General features: G+C 49.6%; 1 protein-coding gene and 1 non-coding gene across 3 annotated transcripts in view; one reads left to right on the plus strand and one right to left on the minus strand.

The window, feature by feature from the left end:
* The window catches only part of DCAF12 (DDB1 and CUL4 associated factor 12), a 70,284-nt gene that overhangs the window by 14,287 nt on the left and 34,411 nt on the right, over positions 1-21,586 (plus strand). The window lies entirely within an intron of this gene.
* On the minus strand, positions 9,159-9,296 carry LOC119926017. Its single transcript, XR_005449936.1, has one exon. It is a non-coding gene; the product is annotated as a small nucleolar RNA SNORA7 (small nucleolar RNA).

The following is a 21,586-nucleotide window of genomic DNA, read 5'->3' on the forward strand; positions in this document are numbered from 1 at the left end:
CTGGGGAAGGTGAATAGGTGTGTCTGGAAAACGCTTCTTGGAGAAAATCTCTAGGAAAAATCCCGGGGGTGCTGTGGGTCAGAGAGTCTGAGCCGGTTCCCGAGAACCTGGCGTGAGAAACTGTGTGGCCCTGGGGGTAGAGCATGGGCCCCGGAGTCAGAGGACCTGGGTTCTAATGCCGCCTCCGTCACTTGTCTGCCGTGTGATCGTGGTCCAGTCACTGCACTTCTCTGGGTCTCCATTACCTCGTCTGTAAAGCGGGGATTGAGACTGTGAGCGCCCTCAGGGACAGGGACTGTGTCCAATCCAATTTGCTTGTATGCACCCCAGCGCTTAGTGCAGTGCCTGGCACATAGTAAGTGCTTAACGAATACCACAGTTACCATAGTCATTAAGAACAAGTGGCCACTTGTGGGTTCACTAATCACGGAAGGGATGCTCTGCAACGGCCGTTGGGGTTGAGGAAATCAAACCTCTCTGCAAGGTGGCTCCTCTCTAAAGATAGAGAGGGAGGTTGGTTTGGGAGAGATCATTGTGTGTCTTTCACTGACTTCTGAAGTGTATTTATGTTTTGACTCGTCGTTTGTTACTCTGATTTTAATGCCTTAGAAATTTTACCAGAACCTACCTTTTGTCATACCTGCTAGGGCGTGCCCATCAGACAACAAAACAAAACATGTTGACAGGTGTCAAAACCATCAAAATAAATAGAATTATAGCCATATGCACGTCACTAACAGAGTAGTAAATATATACAAATAAAATAGAGTAGTAAATCTGTACAAATATGTACAAGTGCTGTGGGGAGGGGAAGGAGGTAGGGCGAGGGGGATGGGGAGGAGGAGAGGAAAAAGGGGGCTCAGTTCAGACTGAGAAGGCTTCCCGGAGGAGGTGAGCTTTCAGGGCTTTGAAGGGAGGAAGAGAGCTAGCTTGGCGGATGTGCGGTGGGAGGGCATTCCAGGACAGGGGAAGGGGAAGCTGAGAGTGAGGAGTTTTTGCTTGATCTGAAGGTTGACAGCCAACCACTGGAGATTTTCAAGGAGGCGAGTGACTTGCCCAGAGCGTTTCTGCACAGGGATAATCCTGGCAGCAGAGTGAAGTGTAGACTGAAGCAGGGAGAGACAGGACGATGGGAGATCAGAGAGGAGGCTGATGCAGTAATCCAGTCGGGATAGGATGAGAGATTGAACCAGCGAGGTAGTGGTTTGGATGGAGAGGAAAGGGCGGATCTTGGTGATGTTGTGGAAGTGAGACCGGCAGGTTTTGGTGACGGGTTGGATGTGAGGGGTGAATGAGAGAGCGGAGTCGAGGATGACACCAAGGTTGCGGGCTTGTGAGATGGGAAGGATAGTAGTGCTGAACACAGTGACAGGAAATTCAGGGAGAGGACAGGGTTTGGGAGGGAAGATAAGGAGCTCAGTCTTGTACATATTGCGTTTTAGATGGCGGGCAGACATCCAGATGAATGAATGAATCAATCACTAGGGTGGTCTGGATCGTGGTTGCTTTGATAAGTGGCTGCCTCATCTCTGAGTTTCCTCTGAAGTCACTTTCAGTTCCTGAAAACTGAGGTCTCAGTCAGTCAGTGAGAAGCAGTGTGGCCTAGTGGCTAATAGCTTGAGCTTGGGAGTCAGGAGGACCTAGGTTCTAATCCCGCCTCTGCCTCTAGTCTGTTGTGTGATCTTGGGCCAGTCACGTCGCTTCTCTGGACCTCAGTAACCTTCTCTCTAAAATGGGGGTTAAGACAGTGAGCCCCATGTGGGACGGGGACTGTGTCCAACCCGATTACCTTGTATCCACCCCAGTGCTTAGAACAGTTCCCGGCACTTAGTAAGCACTTGACAGATCCATGTAAAACAAGAAATGCGTTGAGCATTTAGCATGTGCAGAGCACTGTACTAAGCGCTAGGCGGAGAGAAACCCTTTAAAGCAGGGAGGTTTCCTGATTTGTCCATTGGGGAGCTATGGCAGTAGAAGCCTCTGGTGGGCTGAACTTCCTGGATGTGCGAAGGTTCCACAGGGATGTAAATCAAATCAGTGGCTGGTTTTTGTGGAAAATAGGGAGACCCAAACAATCCTGGATATTCTGTCTACCCCACCCTAATCCTTCTTGACCTCTCAGCTGCTTACGACACTGTCGACCACCCCCTTTTCCTGGAAGCATTATCCAACCTCGGCTTCACCGAGTTCTCCTCCTATCTCTCTGGCTGCTCATTCTCCGTCTCTTTGGCTGGCTCCTCCTCAGCCCCCCACCCCCTAACTGTGGGGTGTCCCTCCAGACTCAGTTCTAGGCCCCCTTCTATTTTCCCTCTACACCCGCTCCCGTGACTTCAACTAACACCTCTTTGTGGATGATTCCCAAATCTACAATCTCCATCCCTGACCTCTCTCCCTCTCTGCAGTCTCGCTTTCCTCCTGCTTTCAAGACGCCTCTACTTGGATGTCCTCCCATCACCCCAAGAGAAGCAGAGAAGCAGCATGGCATAGTGGATAGAGCATGGGCCTGGGAGTAAGAAGGTCATGGATTCTATTCCCAACTCTGCTACTTGTTTGCTGTGTGACCTTGGGCAAGTCACTTCACTTCTCTGGGCCTGTGTTACCTCATCGGTAAAATGGGGGTTGAGACTGTGAGACGGGGACTGTGTCCAACCTGATCTGCTTGTATCCACCCCAGCGCTTAGAACAGTGCCTAGCACTTAGTTAAGCGCTTAACAAATACTATTATTATTATTATTATTATTATTATTATTATTATCTCAAACTAAACATGTCCAAAACAGAACATCTATCTTTCCTCCCAAACCCCGTCCTCCCCTCAACTTTCCAGTCACTGTAGATGCCACCACCATCCTTCCTGTCTCTCAAGCAATAACCGTGGCATTGTCCTTGACTCATCTCTCTCATTCAAGTGCTTAGTACAGTGCTCTGCACCCGGTAAGCGCTCAATAAATACGATTGATTGATTCAACCCACGTATTCAATCTGTCACTAAATCGGTTCAGCCTTCACATCGCCAAAATCCGCCCTTTCCTCTTTATCGAAACTGCTACCACGTTAATCCAAGCGCTTATCCTCTCTGCCTCGATTATTGCCTCAGCCTCCTTACTGACCTCCCCGCCTCCGGTCTCTCCCCGCTCCTGTCCACACTTCCGTCCACTGCCCAGATCATTTTCCTATAAAAACGTTCAGTCCGTGTTTCCCCACGCCTCAAGAACCTTCAGTGGTTGCCCATCCACCTCCGCGTCAAACAGAAACTCTTCACCATCAGCTTTAAAACTCTCACTTATGCCCGCTCCTACCTCACCTCACTACTCTCCTACTCCAACCCAGCCCGCACACTTCACTCCTCTAACACTAACCTTCTCACTGTACCTCATTCTCCTCCATCTCACCGCCCGACTCTTCGCCTCCGTCCTGCCTCTGGCCCGGAACGCCCTCCCTCCTCATATCCAACAGTGACTCTTCCTCCCTTCAAAGCCTCCTCCAAGAGGCCTTCCCTGACTAAGCCCTCCTTTCTGCTTCCCCCACTCCTTTCTGCCTCACCGTGCCTTGCTCCCTTTATTCATTCCTCCCTCCCTGCCCCAGAACACTTATGCCCATATCTGTCATTTATTTATATTAATGTCTGTCTCTCCGTCTCGACTAAGCTCCTTGTGCACAGGGAATGTGTATTGTTCTGTTGTACCCTCCCCGGAGCTTAGTACGGTGCTCTGCACAAAGTAAGCACTCAGTAAATGTGATTGAATGGATAACGCCTAGCCCAGGGCCAGAAACTCTTGCAGGAGTTTGTTGAGTTTTGAATAATAAATTGGCCTGCCTCACATACTGCTGTGTAAGACTGAGAGAGCAACCATCTATGCTGTAATGTGTGTATATTCATATTCACCCCACGTTCAGCCCCACAGCGCTTACATACACATCTGTCAGTTCTACATGATAAATTATTTCTATTAATGTCCGTCTCCTCCTCTGGACCGTAAGCTTGTTGTGGCTAGAGAACGTGTTGCCAACTGTCGTATTCTCTCAAGCGCTTAGTAGGGTGCTCTGCACACAGTGTGCATTCAATAAATGCCACTGATTGTCTCTCTCTCTCCCACTAGATTGAAAGCTCCTTGAGGGCAGGGATTGTATTATAATAATAATGATGGCATTTGTTAAGTGCTTACTATGTGCAAAGCACTGTTCTAATCGCTGAGGGGGGGATACAAGGTGATCAGGTTGTCCCATGTAGGGCTCACAGTCTTCATCCCCATTTTACAGATGAGGTAACTGAGGCTCCAAGAAGTTATGTGACTTGCCCAAGGTCACACAGCAGACATGCGGTGGAGCTGGGATTCGAACCCGTGACTTCTGACTCCAAAGCCCGGGCTCTTTCCACTGAAAGAGCCTTTGTACTGTACTGTACTTTGTACTGAAAGAGCGTGTCTTTGTACTGTCCTCTCCCAGCTGCTCAGTACGGTGCTCTGCACCCAGTAAGTGTTCAGTAAATAGCTTTGACTGCCTGACTGAATCCTCCCACCTTTTTAACCAATTGAGAATGGAGCTGGTGCTTCCTCCCCACTTATCCCTACCCTTACGTATGTATTCATTCATTCCCTCATATTTATTGAGCCCTTACTGTTTGCAGAGCACTGTACTAAGCGCTTGGGAAGTACGATTCGGCAGCAGAGACAATCCCTTCCCAATGGGCTCACAGTCTAGAAGGGGGGAGACAGACAACAAAACAAAGCAAGTAGACATCAATAGCATCAATGTAAATAAATAGAATTATAGATATATAAACACCATTAATAAAATGAATAGACTAATAAATATGTACATGTCTATCTTCTGTTCTCCATTACTTCCTCCCATCTATCAATTCCAGGGTCTTCTCCGCTAGGTTGTAAACCCCTGGTGGGGGGGGAGGGCGTGTCTTACCAATTTGTAGTATTTGTGCCATCCCATCCCTCCCCCTCCCCACCTACCCCTGTTTAGAACACAGCATTGTGCACACAGTAGGGGCTCAGCCCGTGCTGTCCATTGATTAGAGCCTGGAGCAAATTAACTTCCCTGATCGGTTCCTAGATTGCCACTAATTCACGTGGCCTCTGGAAAGCCCCTGAGCTCTTATGCTCTGTCGGAGAGCTGGCATTAACATTTACCTAGCATTTGGAAAAAGTTAATCCTTCCAAGTCTCCCCACCATTGTCAGTTCCTAAATGCATGCCTGGTGATCTATGTGTAATAGGAAGTATTTCCTAGTTTGCTCCACTTATAGTCACTGTGTGACTGGAAAAGGTTTTGATTTTTGTGTGTGTGGCCTTTTTTCCCCCATGAGCCAGCCTTTTCAGGTATCCCATAAATGGAGACAAGGCTTTCTTTCCGAGAATCCACAAGTCTGTTCCCCAAGGCAGGAAGACGTCGCTTCTTCCTAAATGGGAAAATCAAGTGGCCTTTTATCTCCTACACGGGACTGGTGAGACGAGGTTTTGTTTATGTTCTCAGTTTTTTGCTTTACCCGCCGGCTAGCGTCTTTAACTCGTGAAAGAAGACAGCATAATTTTTTGAAAATAATTTCCCGGCCTGGTAGTAGTAGAGAAGCAGCGCGGCTCAGTGGAAGGAGCACGGGCTTGGGAGTCAGGGGTCATGGGTTCAAATCTCAGCTCCGCCAATTGTCAGCTGTGTGACTTTGGGCAAGTCACATAACTTCTCTGGGCCTCAGTTCCCTCATCTGTAAAATGGGGATGAAGACAGTGAGCCCCCCTTGGGACAGTCTGATTACCTTCTATCCTTCCCAGCACTTAGAACAGTATTTTGCATATAGTAAGCGCTTAACAAATGTCATTATTATTATTAGTAGTAATATTTATCGAGAACCCAGTTGGTGTGTTGTGCTCATCACCTTCCTGAACACTGTGTGCAGAGCACTGTGCTGAGGGCTGGAAAAGAATACGAAGGAGGGGATTAGATATGGGCCCTGGGCCTCTGAGGGGACTTAATCTGAAAACACGAGGGGAAGGGGGAACGGGTGGCAGACATGGAAGGTGAGATGACATATAGGCATGGACAGATAGACAAAATCCAAACCAAAATGACCAGAGCACAAGGCCTAGAGGAGCAGAATTTCAGATTCCTAAGCAGCCGAGTCCCCAGTCAGTCACAGCCACAGTGACCGACCACCATAGCCGTCAATCGGAATACTTACTGAGCGCTTATGGTAGGCAGAGCACTGTACTGGGCACTTTGGAGAGCACCCGCCAACAGAGTTGGTAGACGGGGCCCCTGCCCTCAAGGAGGGTACAGTCCACAAGGGGAGATAGACATTCAAATAAATGACAGAAAAGAGAAATGGGGGTATTGTGGAGCCGGCATGAATATCAAGGGGGCCACAGGTGAGTGAGGGCTTAAGGAAAGCCTCTGAGCGGATGTGTGTGATTTTTTTTGTTTTGTTTTTAAATAGGGCTTTGAAGGTGGGGTGAGTCGGGAGAGGGAGTAACAGAGAAGCAGCGTGGCATAGTGGAAAGGGTATGAGCCTGGGTGTCAGAGACCTGAGTTCTAATCCCAGCTCTGCTACTTGTCTACTGTGTGACCTTGGGCAAGTCACCTTATTTCTCTGGGCCTCGGTTCGCCCATCTTCAGAATGAGGATTAAGAATACAAGCACCACGCCATGGACTGTAGCCAACCTGAGGAGCTTGTATCTACCTTGGCGCCGACTAGAGGGCCTGGCATATAGAAAGCACTTAAATACCATTAAAAAAAGAAATTTAAAAATACCCCACATACATATAGGCCCGAGGGAGAATGTGGGCTGGGGGTTGATGGTGAGATAGGATGAAGTTGGTAGGGGAACTGAGTATATGTGTTGGAGATCAGCGGGAGAAGATGGGATGGGAAAAGCTGATTAAAGCCCATGGTGAGGAGTTTCTGTTTGATATGGAGATAGATGAGTAACCATTGGAGGTTTCTGAAAAGTGGGGAGGCATGTACTGAACAGTTTTTTCGAAAAATTATCCAGGCGGCACTGGGAAATAAGGTCTAGGAAGGGGAGAGGCTAGAGGCCGGGAGGTCAGCGAGGAGGCTGATGATGAAGTCGGGCGGGATATGATAATCAGTCAATCAGTGGCATTTTTCTGAGTGCTTACCGTGTGTGGAGCACTGTACTAAGCTCTTGGGGAAAGTACAATACAACAGAGTTGGTACAGGCGATCCCTGCCCACCAAAAGCATACTGATCAGCATGATAGTTATGATGGAGAAGGGGTAGAATCAATAGAATTTGGTGACAGATGGAATATGGGGTTGAATTTCATTCATTCATTCATTCAGTTGTATTTATGAGACAGATGAATCCGGGATAATGTCAAGGCTTGGGAGACGGCTAGGGTTTCGGTGCTCTACAGTTACGGGAAAGTCTGGGGAGAGGACAGGGTTTGGGGGAAAAGTTGAGGAGTTCTATTTCGAATGTGTTAGGTGTCAGCAGGACATCTGAGGAGAGATGTTGAAGGTAGGAGGAAATGTGAGGCTGCAGAGAGAGCTATCAGGGCTGGAGGTGTAGATTTGGCAATCATCCATATAGAGATGGTAGTTGATGATGATAGTATTTGTTAAGCACGTACTATGTGCCAAGCACTGGTAGTTGAAGCCAGGAGAATGAATGACTTCCCAAGGGAGCAGGTATAGCTGGAACAATCAATCAGTGGTATTTATTGAGCACTTACTGGGTGCAGATGCTGTCCCAAACACTTGGGGAGAGTACGACAGAACCAGGCCTTAGACACGTTCCCTGCCCTCAGCGAGCTAGGAAGGGAGCCATATTGTTGCTCTGGCTTTTCTCTGCCCCGCCAGGGTGGTGAGGACAGGATGGGGTGGAGGCTCCTTGGTGAGGCGGAGGAGAAGGCCGAGGGTCCCGGGTGTGGCGGGGGGAAGTCAGCGGGGCTCCCCCCGGGGGGACTGGCTCGGCCGCCACGGGGAGAGAGCGGAGCCGAGGGGCCCGATGCTGCAACCCGTGATCCCCGGGGCCCGGGGAGGGACAGCAGATGGAAGGGAGGTGGCCCCTGCCCACGAGGAGCTGACACTCTCTCAGGGGAGGCGCACAGGAAAATATTTACAGCCGTAGCGATCCGACTAAATAACCCAATAAAGCAGCGTGGCCTAGTGGTTAAAGCACTGGCCTGGGAGTCTGAAGGACCTGCCTCTGGGTGACCTTGGGCAAGTCGCTTTACTTCTCTGGGCCTCGGTTGCCTCATCTCTAAAATGGGGATTAAGACTGTGAGCCCCACATGGGACAGGGACTGTCTCTGACCTGATTAGCTTCTATCTACCCCAGCACTTAGTACAGTGCCTGGCATGAGGTAAGCACTTAACAGATACCATTAAAAAAACAAAATGCAAATGCCGAAGATGACTAAAGAAATCCCTAAATGCTCGAGTTGACTGGTGGGAGTTTATGATTTAGGATGTTGCGTCTCTCCAATGGAAACAAAACCATCCCTTCAGAGGGTCCAGTATGTAGGTCATCAGGCATGACGAGATCGGCGTCTCCGCGAAGAAGCCAATTTTGTATGTCGTAATGGTATTTATGGAGCACTTCCTGACTGCATTGCACTGAACAACAGAAGCAAGCGACCGGTTCCCCGCCCACAGTGAGCTTGCACTCTAACTGGAGAAATAGGTTCAGAAATATCAAATACGTTGCATTCGGGGTTCACAGTCCAAGTGGGGGGAGAGTGAATGGGTTTCTAGCCCCATTTCGCAGATTAGGGAATTGAGGCACAGGGAAGTTAAGTGACTCGTCCGAGGCCACGCGATAGAGTGCGGGTCACCTGACTCCGAAACTTGCGGTCTTTCTGCTAGGCCACACTGCTTCTGTAGCAGATGGGCAAGGGGCGTGTCAGCCCCTCACAGGCAGGGGTAGGGACTGTGACTTAAATTTCTGTTACAAGTTTCCAAGAGCCATCTTGTGCCGTCGAGTTGTTTCCGACCCATAGCGACCCCACGGACGCATGTCTCCCAGAACGTCCCGCTCTCCATCTGCAATCGTTCCGGTAGTGGATCCGTAGAGTTTTCTCGGTAAAAATCTGAAAGTGGTTTACCATCGCCGCCTTCCGCGCAGTAAACTCGAATCTCTGCCCTCGACTCTCTGCCATGCCGCTGCTGCCTAGCACAGGGGAGTTTTGACTTGTAGCGGATTCCCTTCCACTCGCTGGCCATGGCCCAAGCTAGGAATGGAATGGGTAAGCCTCTGCCTGGCTCTCCCTCCCGTAGCCGAGACTGGAAGAGTACTGGAAACTCTCCAGGTGCGACCCTGAGAGGAAGAGCCCGGTAGAGGCCCACAAATGGAAGTTGAAAATAGCAAAGAATGGGGATTTGGCAACTGTTCTCTTAGTGATTCCGCTCTCCCGGAGTGCTGGAAAGACTTGGGAAAAGTGGAATGTATGGAATTTTCATCTCAGAGTACTTAGAGCAAGGGTTTGGGAGTCAGAAGGTCAGGGGTTCTAATCCCAGCTCTGCCGCTTGTCTGCTGTGTGACGTTGGGCAAGCCACTTCAGTTTCTGGTGTCTCAGTTACCTCATCTGTAGAATGGGGATTAATAATAATAATTGTGGTATTCGTTAAGCGCTTACTATCTGCCAGGCACTGTACCAAGCACTGGGGTGGATACAAGCAGATCGGGTTGGACACGGCCCCCGTCCCGAGTGGGGCTCATAGTCTCAATCCCCGTTTCACAGATGAGGTAACTGAGGCTCAGAGAAGTGAAATGACCTGCCGAAGGTCCCACAGCAGACAAGTGAGCACACTGTTGGGTAGGGACCGTCTCTATATGTTGCCAACTTGCACTTCCCAAGCGCTCAGTACAGTGCTGTGCACACAGTGCCCAATAAATACGATTGAATGAATGAAAGTGGCGGAGCGGGATTAGAACCCGTGACCTTCTGACTCCCAGGCCTGTACTCTAGTCACCACGCTATGCTGTTTCTCCATTTAGACTGTGAGCCCCATGTGGGACGGGGAATGCATCCAACCTGATAAGCTTGTCTCTACCCTGGTGCTTAGAACAGTGTGTGGCACATAGTCAGTGCTTATCAAATACGATCATTATGAGTATTATTATTAATTTGAGCAAGATGAGACACCATGGATTCTCGAGCACGTTTTTAGGGTCTTTCCCCCATCTCTAGGTGAACCAATGAGCGGCTGTAACAGGACTGCAAATTACCCCTGTGGCACTGGTCATTCAGCCAGCACCCTCAGGTGCTCCTCGGGGGAGGGGGAGCCCAGATCCGGAGCCTTTGCTGGGCTGTTTCTGAGGTACAGGGGTGCCACCCGGGCCTGTTCTATCCCCTCCCCTTTCCCTGTCCATTGGGATTGCCCAGCAGTGGCCGAGAGGGGTGGGTGGGCACCGGGCACATCGGGAATGCCATTTTTTTAAAAAAATGGTATTTGCTACATACTTTCTACTTGTCAAACACCATTCTAGGCCCTGGGGTAGATACGAATTAATTCTGTCGCACACAGTCCCTGTCCCACATGGGACTCACAGCCTAAAGTAGAAGGGAGTACAGGCATTGAGTCCCCATTTTACCGTTGAGGAAACTGAGGCATAAAGAAGCGAAGTGACTTGCCCAAGGTCCCCCAGCAAGCAATTGGCAGAGCTGGGATTAGAACCCAGGTCCTTCTTCCTTCGTTCTCAGGCCCGGGCTCTTTCCTCTCGGGGTGATGTAACTCCTAGGCTCAGGGCTTTTTCTTGGGGTCTGGCACTGAGTCCTAAGGACTGAGGGGGTCATTTTACACCTGCTCAGCTAGGCCTGTTGATTTGCTTCCGAGGAGTCGGGGGTCTTCTAGAACCAGGATTCCGTGCACTTAACGAGTAAATATTTTCTTCGCCATTTCCTGCCAGTGCATAAAAGTGGGGTTTTTGGCCAAGGCAACGGTCTCCATTGTCCACCGTGTGCCCGGGGCCTGGGTGGTGAGGGGTGAGATGGCTGACTCGCAGGTGGGTACTCGTCTGAGCTACACCCGTACTAGGATCGTGCTGGGTGTGCGGTCTTGGGACCCCCAGGTTTAAACTGCTCTCTGCTTCCCAGGAATCGCCGGATCTGCCTCTAGGAAGTTTTCCCGGTCCCTTGCCAGGAGCGGCGATGATCTGTCCCCTTACATGTATGTTTAGGCCCCAGGCATTCCAGCCCGATTTGCCACGTAGCAGGACAGGACAACAGGCAGGCCTGGCGCGTCATCCCTCTGTGGGTTGGAGGGAGGTGGACTGCAGGTCAGAAAGATACCCTGCCTGCTAGAGTGGCAGCTCTTTGATGGACAGGATGAACGGGTTTTTGACGAGTCCATCTAATTGCCCCTGAGCTAAATTAACACCTTCTGGGTATGCCCAGTTCTTATGTAACATGGAAGCTGCATTGTTCATTATAATAATAATTGTGGTAGTCTTTAAGTGCTTACTGCATGCCAGACACTCTGCTATTCATTCATTCATTCAATCGTATTTATTGAGCGCTTACTGTGTGCAGAGCACTGTACTAAGCGCTTGGGAAGTACAAGTTGGCAACATATAGAGACGGTCCCTACCCAGCAGTGGGCTTAAGCGCTGGGGTGGATACAAGCAAATCGGGTTGGACACAGTCCATCCCACATAGGGCTCACAGTCTCGATGTCCATTTTACGGATGAGGAAACTGAGGCAGAGAGAAGCCAAGTGACTTGCCCAAGGCCACACAACAGGCAAGCAGCAGAGCTGGGATTAGAACCCATGACCTTATGACTCCCAAGCCCGGGCTCTATCTGGAACGCCATGCTGCTTCAAGCCCTGGTTGTACCCACGCACAGTACTCTTAGGACCCCTGTTCTGGTGCTTTGCCCGTAAGCCATTTCTTTGGAACTATCAATGATTTTTTTTTTTTAATGATATGTAAGTGCTCACCATGTGCCAGGCACTGTACTAAGCACTGGGGTAGATACAAGCAGATCAGATTGGACATGGTACACGTCTCACACGGGGCTCCCAGTCTTAATCCCTATTTACAGATGAGGAAACTGAGGCACAGGGAAGTGAAGTGACGACCCCCCTCCCCGCCCCACAGCACTCGTGTATATATTGTACGTATTTATTATTCAATTTGTTTTATTAATGATGTGTATATATCTCCAATTCTATTTATGTTTTGTGATGCTGTTAATGCCTGTCTACTTGTTTTGTTGTCTGTCTCCCCCCTTCTAGACTGTGAGCCCGTTGTTGGGTAGGGATTGTCTCTATCTGTTGCCGAATTGTACTTTCCAAGTGCTCAGTACAGTGCTCTGCGCACAGTAAGCGCTCAATAAATGCAATTGAATGAATGAATGGAAGGTCACACAGTAGACGAGTGGCAGATTAGGATTAGAATCCAAGTCCTCTGCTTCTCAGGCCCATGCTCTTTCCACGAGGCCACACCGCTTCCCAAATTATTATTGGGAGAAGATGATACGGTTAGTAGACACTTTCCCTGCCCTCAAGGAGCTTACAGTCTAGCAGAGAAATAGATCATTCCACATAGGAGGAAATAATAGAAAATAGACGGGTACTAAGTGCTTCAGCAGTGGGGTGTGTTTGATGCTTCAGTCGGAGGAGGAAGGGGAGATAGGTTGGAGTGGTGAGATACTAATCAGGGAAGGCCCCTGGCAGAGATGTGGGGTGGTTTTTTGGGTTTTTTAAAATTTTTGAGAAGGGTTTTGGCAGTTGTCCGCCCAAAGTGAAGGGAGAGGAACCAGGCCGAATGGAGGGCCCAGGCCCTATGGCTCGAACGGCACAATGAATAGATTGGCTTGAGAGGAGCAAAGCAGATGGGCTAGGGTGTGGGAACGATGGCTGGCCGTATCCAACAGGCTCCTGGCTTACGGGCCGACGTTCCCTAATTCCCTAAGGATTCTGTCCTCTAAGGGTGTGGTTATATCAAAGCCTCACCCGAAAAACGGGTTTCAGTTACTGAGGCTAGACAGTGACACGCTGCCAGAAAGAAAGGAGAGTCTCTCTCTTTTGGGCAGAGGTGACGCAGGGAGGGGGAGACGAAGAGGAAGAAAAGAAAACAGCACGAGGCGTGGCAAACATTAAGTAGAGACCTTTATGTGAGCACAGTGTGGAAAGGACCGTGGGGCCCATATTGGTCTCTTCATCCGTAGAAGCACTCAGCTGGAAGGAGCGTGGGCCTAGGGGAGAGAACTTGGGCCTGAGAGTCAGTGGACTTGGGTTCTAATTCCGATCTGCCACTTGTCTACCGTGTGACTTTGGACAAGTCACTTCACTTCCCTGTTCCTCAGTTCCCCCATCTTCAAGATGGGGACTCAATACCTACTCTTCCTCTTGTTTAGACTGCGAGCCCCACGTGGGGCCTGTTTATCTTGTATCTGCCCTCTGGGCTGGAAGCTTGGTGTGGGCAGGGAGCGAGTTCACCAAACTGTCATATCGTGTTCTCCCAAGCGCTTAGTACGGTGCTCTGCATGCAGTAAGCGCTCAGTGAATTTGACTGATGGCACAGTAGAGTGCTTGGCACATAGTAACCACTTAAATGTCAGTATTACTGTTGTATCAGCCGAATCTGACCGTCAGCGCCTTGGAGGACCGATAGAGATATAAACTGAGTTCTAGCTACAGTGCAGAGCGAGGACCCGCGTTAGGATGAAGCCGAGTGCATTTGAGTCGGTTCCAGTGGCCGGGGCGGCAGTTCCGGACTCCCGCTTGTTGGTTTGGAAGACCGCTGGGTGTCTTATTCCCATTTTGGAAAGATTGATGACAGCAATTACTAATTACTATCCTCGTTAAGCGCCTACTATGTGCCGGGCCCTGTTCTACGTGCTGGGGGAGATACAAGTAAATCAGGTCGGACTCAATCCCCTTTCCATATTCATTCATTCATTCAATCATATTTATTGAGCGCTTACTGTGTGCAGAGCACTGTACTAAGCGCTTGGGAAGTACAAGTCGGCAATGTATAGGGACGGTTCCTACCCCACAGAGGGCTCACAGTTTAGAAAGGGGAGACAGACAACAAAACAAAACATGTACACTACTTGTACTCACTCTCTTAAAACCATTCCTACAAGCTTTTACCCCTATAGGGGCCTTGCTGTGGAGTACTATATTGCCACCCTAGTCTTTCCTGGGTGGGATCCAAGTCAGGAATGGGGCGGATCTACGGCTCTTGTCCAGAGAGGCCTCTTCGACTGTTTCTTCTCAGCAGCCTTTTAGGGTTTCTCAGGTGGTTTCCAAAGGTCCCTGCTGCTCAAAAATAGGGGCAGAAAGGAAAAAGCCCGAAGAGAACATAATCCACATAGGAGCCAGTGAGGTGACCCAAACTCTCCACCTGACTTGCAGGCAAGCGGGGCACTTGAAACAAAAGCACGAGGGCGGCTGCGGTTTCCTCAGTCAGCGAGTTTTCCTAAAGCTGGGTGTCAGGGATCGGGAGCCAAGCCCCAGCTCAGAAGTTGCCCGGTCTGAAGACAACCCGGAGGCGTAGACGGCTGGCCGGTCTGGCTTCCCGACTCTTCTCTCCCTCCCGGCTGCCCCTTTGCTTTACGGTGCCTACTGTGTTAATAAGTGTTTTGCAGCTTAGTGTCAAGGCCTCAGCAAGATACGTTATAGCGATAACACTGTTGTGCAAATGTCAAAGTGGCCAATCTGGGCTGTTCGGCGACTTGAGCCTGACAGGTAATGAGGTTGGAACCGCACATACCTCACATAATAATGATAATAATAATAATGATGATGGAATTTATTGAGCGCCTACTATGTACAAAGCACTGTTCTAAGCGCTGGGGAGGTTACAAGGTGATCAGGTTGTCCCACGGGGGGTTCACAGTCTTTATCCCCATTTTACAGATGAGGTAACTGAGGCCCGGAGAAGTGAAGAGACTTGCCCAAAGTCACACAGCTGACAATTGGCGGAGCCAGGATTTGAACCCGTGACCTCTGACTCTAAAGCCTGGGCTCTTTCCAATGAGCCACGCTGCTTATCACATACTTGCAGACACTGAGATCACTTGTGTGGCATTGCAGTTAATCGACCACCTGTCGGGATATTGAGCTTGATTCCCTAGTCCTAGCATTTCCCCCAGGGTGGCAGAGCAGGTTAGAATGATGCTAAGCCAGTGACCGAACCCCGATTTTCCCGAACCACTGGTATAACACCAAGAGGCAGTGGCGAGAGACTAGCCGGGCGCAAGGGAAGTCGAAAAAGACCTAGAGAATTTTGTTAACCAGAAGCTGAATGAGTCGTCACTTGAGCCAAAATACAGGGACTGTGTCGAACCAAAAACATGACACCGAAGACATCGGTGTCTTTGGAGAAGTGTGTGGCCTAGTGCATAGAGCACAGGCCTGGGAGCCGGAAGGACCTGGGTTCTAATCCCGGCTCTGCCACTTGTATGCTGCGTGACCTTGGGCTAGTCACTTTACTTCTCTGGGCCACAGTTACCTCATCTGTAAAATGGGGACTGAGACTGAGCTGCATGTGGGACAGGGACTGTGTCCAGTGTGATTTGCTCATATCCACCCTGGCACTTAGTACCGTGCCTGGCACATAGGAAGCACTTAGCAAATGCTATTGATGATGATGATGATGATGATGATATTTGTTAAGCGCTTTACTATGTGCCAAGCACTGTTCTAAGTGCTGGGGTAAATACAGGGTAATCAGATTGTCCCACGTGGGGCTTGCAGTTTTAATCTCCATTTTGCAGATGAGGTCATTTGAGGCCCAGAGAAGTTGTGTCTTCATCCCCATTTGGCAGATGAGGTAACTGAGGCACAGAGAAGTGAAGAGACTTACCCAGAGTCACACAGCTGATAAGTGGCAGAGCCGGGATTAGAGCCCACGGCCTCTGACTCCCAAGCCCGGGCTCTCCTTCCACCAAACTCTCCTGATGAAAATGATCCAGTTTGGGTCACGGACTGTAAAAAGGATAAAGAGACATAGGAGGAGGCCAAAGAAGAGGAACAGAAATGATATACAGAATGGAAAATAGGGCCTGTGAAAAAGGCAAGTCACTTCACTTCTCTGTGGCTCAGATACTTCATCTGTAAAATGGGGATTAAGACTGAGCTGCATGCAGGACAGGGACTGTGTCCAACCCAATTTGCTCATATCCACCCTAGTGCTCAGTACAGCGCCTTGGCACAGAGTAAGCGCTTAACAAGTACCATAATTACTATTGTTATTCGAGTTGTTTAGTTTGGAGAACAAGAGGTTCAGGTCTGACGTGAATGTATTCAAGAATATCACAAGAGCCCCCGGCTGAAGTTTTCTACTTGGGAGACTGTGGACTACCAGGTTGTCCCTGTGAAATGCCAAGTCGTCCCTGAGGTCTGTAAGCTCCCTTTGGGCAGGGATGGCATCGTCCAGCTCTGCTGGATTGTGCTTTCCCAAGCGCCTAATACAGTGCTCTGCAAGTGCTCAGTAAATACCATCGACGGAGATAAAAGATCACAAACGATCAAAATCAGCCGTCAATATTTAGTGCTCCTAATGGAACTAGGGACTCCATCCAGGAGCCAAGGTCCCCTGCGAGCGTGCCCGAACCAGTCTCCCAAGCGAGAGAAGAACAAAGTAGGAGTTTGATGTGTACCACAAATTAGAAAACAGCAGAAAATTCGAAGATCAAGCTTTTCGAGGTAATAGTTAAAGCCACTGAGGTTCCAGATTGTCAGGGCTAGGCAAGATAAGGATCAGATTAGCAGAGGTCAGATTCCACGTGCTAGCGTGAGCATGTTGCTTGGGGAACAGGCTGAAAAATCAGACTTAGGGTGGGGTAACCCCCAGATCAACTCACTCGAGCAAGCCCTTTTAACCTGGGTACAATTTAGGGAGGGAAAAATAAATTTACCACGTGATGGTAAATTTCTGGCTGGGTCTTCAGGCAGGCAACTCATCGTACCATCAATAGGAAGCGAATGGAATTCCTGACTTTCCTTTGCTCCGCCCTTAGGAGAACTCAGCTCCCCCCCACAAGGTGGGTGATATGAAAGCATTTTCTAGGGAAGAGGTAAAACCGAACAAGAAGAAAAAGGCTTAAATCAAAGCAGGCAAGATTTTAGGTGGGTTCTAATCCCGGCTCCGCCACTCGTCTGCTGTGTGGCCTTGGGCAAGTCATTTGACTTTTCTATGCCTCATCTGCCTCAGTGGTAAAATGGGGATTAAAACTGTGCACCCCTGTAGGACAGGGACTGTGTCCAGCCTGATTTGCCTGTAGCCATCCACCCCAGTACTTAGTACAGGGCCTGTCGCAGAGTAAATGCTTAACAAATACCACAGTTATGATGATTATGTAGGTGGCCTTATGATAGAACATCTGGCCAGTCAGGTAACAAAGCACCAGAGAGGGATATAATAATAACAATTATGGTATTTGTTAAGTGCTTACTATGTGCCAAGCTCTGTTCTAAGCGCTGGGAGAGATACAGAGTAATCAGGGTGTCCCACGTGGGGCTCACAGTCTTCATCCCCATTTTCCAGATGAGGTAACTGAGGCACAGAGAAGTTAAGTGACTTGCTCAAAGTCACACAGCTGATAAGTGGCAGAGCCGGGATTAGAACCCACAACATCTAACTCCCAAGCCTGGGCTCTTTCCACTAAGCCACACTGCTTCTCTGGATATACCAAAGATGTCTGTGAAATCTCCATTCCTGAAGATCCTCAAGGAAAGAGTAAATCCCAGAGGATACGGAAGAGTTAGTCGTTTCTTTGAGGAGAAAAATTTTAGTACTCATCCCTGCATATGTTCATAACCACCGCTTCCATCTCTATGACTTATCCAGACAGATGCACAGTGTTGGAAGAGCATTCTTTAATTCCTAATATCTAAAATGTACAGGGGAGTCACACTTCAAAACCTTATCCCCCGCCTTCAAAGCCTTATTGAATGCCCATCTCCTCCAAGAGGCCTTCCCTGACTAAGCCCTCCTTTCCTCTTCTCCCATTGCCTTCTGTGTCGCCCTGACTCTCTCCCTTTATTCATCCCCCTCCAAGCTCAAGAGCGCGTATGTGCATATCTGTCATTTATTTATAGTGTCTGTTTCCCTCTCTAGACTGGAAGCTTGTTGTGCGCAGGGAATGTTTTTTATTGTTATATTGCACTCTCCCAAGTGTTTAGTACAGTGCTTTGCACCCAGTAAGCTCTCAATAAATACGAATGAATGAATGAGTGAAAAAGAATGACTGAATTTGAATTTGAAGGGTAGAACATGGGCCTCTCTACCCTTGGAGAATTGTAATCATTTTAAAATAAACACGATATTTATCAAGCTAAGCACTGGGGTAGATTCCAGGTTCTCAGAGCAGGCACAATCCCTGTTCCGGATACTTCTCACAATCTATTTTAGTGAGGAGAAACTGAGGTCTAGAGAGATTAAGTGATTAGCCCATGGTCACATGGCCAGGCTGCTAAAGAGTAGGAGATAGAGAAGCAGCATGGTGTAGTGGAGAGAACACGGGCTTGGGAGTCAGAGTTCATGGATTCTAATCCCGGCTCCGCCACTTGTCAGCTGTGTGACTTTGGGCGAGTCACTTAACTTCTCTGTTCCTCAGTTACCTCATCTGTAAAATGGGAATTAAGACTGTAAGCCCCATGTGGGACAACCTGATTACCTTGTATCTATCCCAGTGCTTAAAACAGTACTTGGCACATAGTAAGCGCTTAACAAATACCATCATTCTATTATTATGTGATCCCTGCCCTTTGGGGTCCTACAGTTTAGTTCCACTCCATCCTCCATCCCAATCCAGGCAGCCAGTGAGGAGGCAGGAATCCAGCGCATCCTTCGGTTCCTTGCCAGGAATCGGGCCAGCATGAGGTGGACCAAAGGTGTGACGTTGGGATTTTCCAGTTTATCTAAGGGTCCTGCCAGTTTGAGGAAAGAAGCCTCATTTGGAGGCCTAATTTAAAAGCCTTCCGATTTTACAGTCCCGAAAGTGGGGACACACTAAAGAACTTGTCTGTGGTGTTTTAGAAGTAGAATTTACTGAATGCCTGATGTTGGCCGAGGACTGTACTCAGCACCAGGAAAGAGGATATGGGGAGGAGCTAATCATGAGGCACACCTTCTAAGGGTAAAGCAGGCGGAGGGGATGGGGGACAGACACATTCATTCATTCAATCAATCTTATTTATTGAGCGCTGACTGTGTGCAGAGCACTGTACTAAGCGCTTGGAAAATACAATTCAGTAACAGATAGAGACAATCCCTACCCAACAACGGGCTCACATGATCCAATGAAGCACGCTTATAGAGCTAGAGAAGCCGTGTGGCCTGGCGGTTAGAGCCGGGCCTGGGAGTCAGAAGGACCCGGGTTCCGATCTCAGCCCCGCCACTTGTCTGCCCTGTGACCTCGAGGAAGTCACGTCACTTCTCTGTACCTCGGTTACCTCGTCTGTAAAATGGAGATTAAGCCTGTGAGCCCCACGTGTCCGACCTGATTAGCTCGTGTCCATCCCGGTGCTCAGTACGGTGCCTGGCACGTGGTAAGGACTTCACCCACACCATTAAAAAAAATAAGACTAATTTTCCACACAAAGTACAAGCACAACACACTAAAAGCGAGAGGAGGCTGTAGGCTGAGGAGCAGAGGCCTGGCGGACGCTCCGAGTTTGGTGGGGGCCGGCTGCCGCTGCTTCTGCCCCTCCCGCCGTGGTGCCGCGAGGCGGGACGGGATCGTGGACCCTGCGGGATCCGGCGAGGCCGGGCGGCAGCTAGTTCCTTGGCTACCGCAACCCTGCCCCATCTCGTTCTCGTGGGGTTCGCTAAGCGCTTACCGCATGCCAGGCACTGTACTAAGCGCTGGGATGGATACAGGCGAATCGCATTGGGGACTAGCACACTCTTCCCAGCCTAGTTCAAAAAGCGCAGGCCTGGGAGTAAGAGGACCTGGGTTCTAATTCCGGCTGCACCACTAGCCTACTAAGGGATCATTTTAATTTTTTTTAATGGTATTCATTAAGCTGTCACTATGTGCCAGGCACTCTACTGAGTGCTGGGGTAGATGCAAGCTAATGAGGTTGGACACAGTCCGTGTCCGACACGAGGCTCACAGTCTTTCTCCCCATTTTAGACGTGAGGCGACTGAGGCCCGGAGAAGCGAAGTGACTTGCCCAAGGTCACATAGCAGACAAGGGTCGGAGGCGGAATTAGAACCCAGGTCCTTCTGGCTCCCGGGTCCGTGTTCTATCCATAAAGCCACGCAGTATCTGCCAATCTCAGTCATTTCACTGTTCTGGGCCTCCAGCTTCTCCATAGAGTGGGGGGTAAAATGCCTTTCTCCCTGCTTAGACCATGAGCCCCGTGTTGTGGCCAAACTGATTTATCTTGTACCTACCGCAGCGCCTAGCCCCTAGCAGGTGCTTAGAGACCTTCATTCATTCATTCAGTAGTATTTATTGAGCATTCACTGTGTGCAGAGCCTTGTACTGAGCGCTTGGAAAGTACAGTTCGACAACAGATAGAAACAGTCCCTACCCAATAACGGGCTCACAGATCCAGACTCGGCGCCTGTTTCGTTTAACCAGATTAGGAGCTGGGTACCAGATTCGTCGTTAGGAATGTAGTTTTATTTTTCCTTCAAACAAGAACAGTGGAAAATCGAGCCCTAACGGACCCAGAAGTCCCCAAAGACCCCGGCCTTGATGGCCAACTCATAATGTGGGACTTCATCTGCGAAGAAAGGTGGCACCGCTGCTGGTGAAATTTACGTCCAGTAAGGCAGAATGGGCCGGGCTGATGGTTCTGACTGCGCTGGGAAGACTCTGAGATGGACCCCTGTGGTACTGGGATGCATCCAATCGTATTTATTGAGTGCTTAACTGTGTGCAGAGCCCTGTACTAAGCACTTGGGAAAGTACGATACAACACAAAACAGTGACGTGACCTGCCCACAACGATCGGGGTGTTTGCAGATGGCAGCGTCCGGAATTGTTTTCGTTGGCCAGCAGCAGGACAAGACTGCCTCCCACTTCTGCAGTCCAAACGTCGATCTGCGGCCCAGATCGCTTTTTAAAACATTGCTCTGCGCACGCCTTACCACTCTTCAGAAAGTTGCCCTTTCTCCCCCGTGATAAGCAGAAACTTCTGACCAGCAGCTTTAAGGCAGGCTAGGGAGTGTTACCCACTCCCTAACCTCGCTCCTCTCCCACTGCAACCCAGCCCGCACGCTTCACCCCTCTGGTCATCCTACTCACTGGGCCTCGGGCTCATCTCTGGCTCAGTGGAAAGAGCGCAGGCTTGGGAGTCAGGTCATGGGTTCGAATCCCGGCTCCGCCACTTGTCAGCCGTGTGACCTTGGGCAAGCCACTTAACTTCTCTGTGCCTTAGTTACCTCATCTGTAGAATGGGGATTAAGACTGTGAGCCCCACGTGGGACAACTTGATCACCTTGTATCCTCCCCAGCGCTTAGAACGGTGCTTTGCACATAGTAAGCGCTTAACAAATACCATCATTATTATTATTATCTCTCTAGCCTTTGACCCCTTGATCGTACCATCCCTCGTGCCCCTTTGAAATCTGACAGAGCACTACTCACCCCAGCTTCAAAGCCCTCCTAAGATCACACTTCCCCCCAGAAGTCTTCCCCGATTAAT

Source organism: Tachyglossus aculeatus, chromosome 3, assembly GCF_015852505.1.
Source record: "Tachyglossus aculeatus isolate mTacAcu1 chromosome 3, mTacAcu1.pri, whole genome shotgun sequence".
NCBI lineage: Eukaryota > Metazoa > Chordata > Mammalia > Monotremata > Tachyglossidae > Tachyglossus > Tachyglossus aculeatus.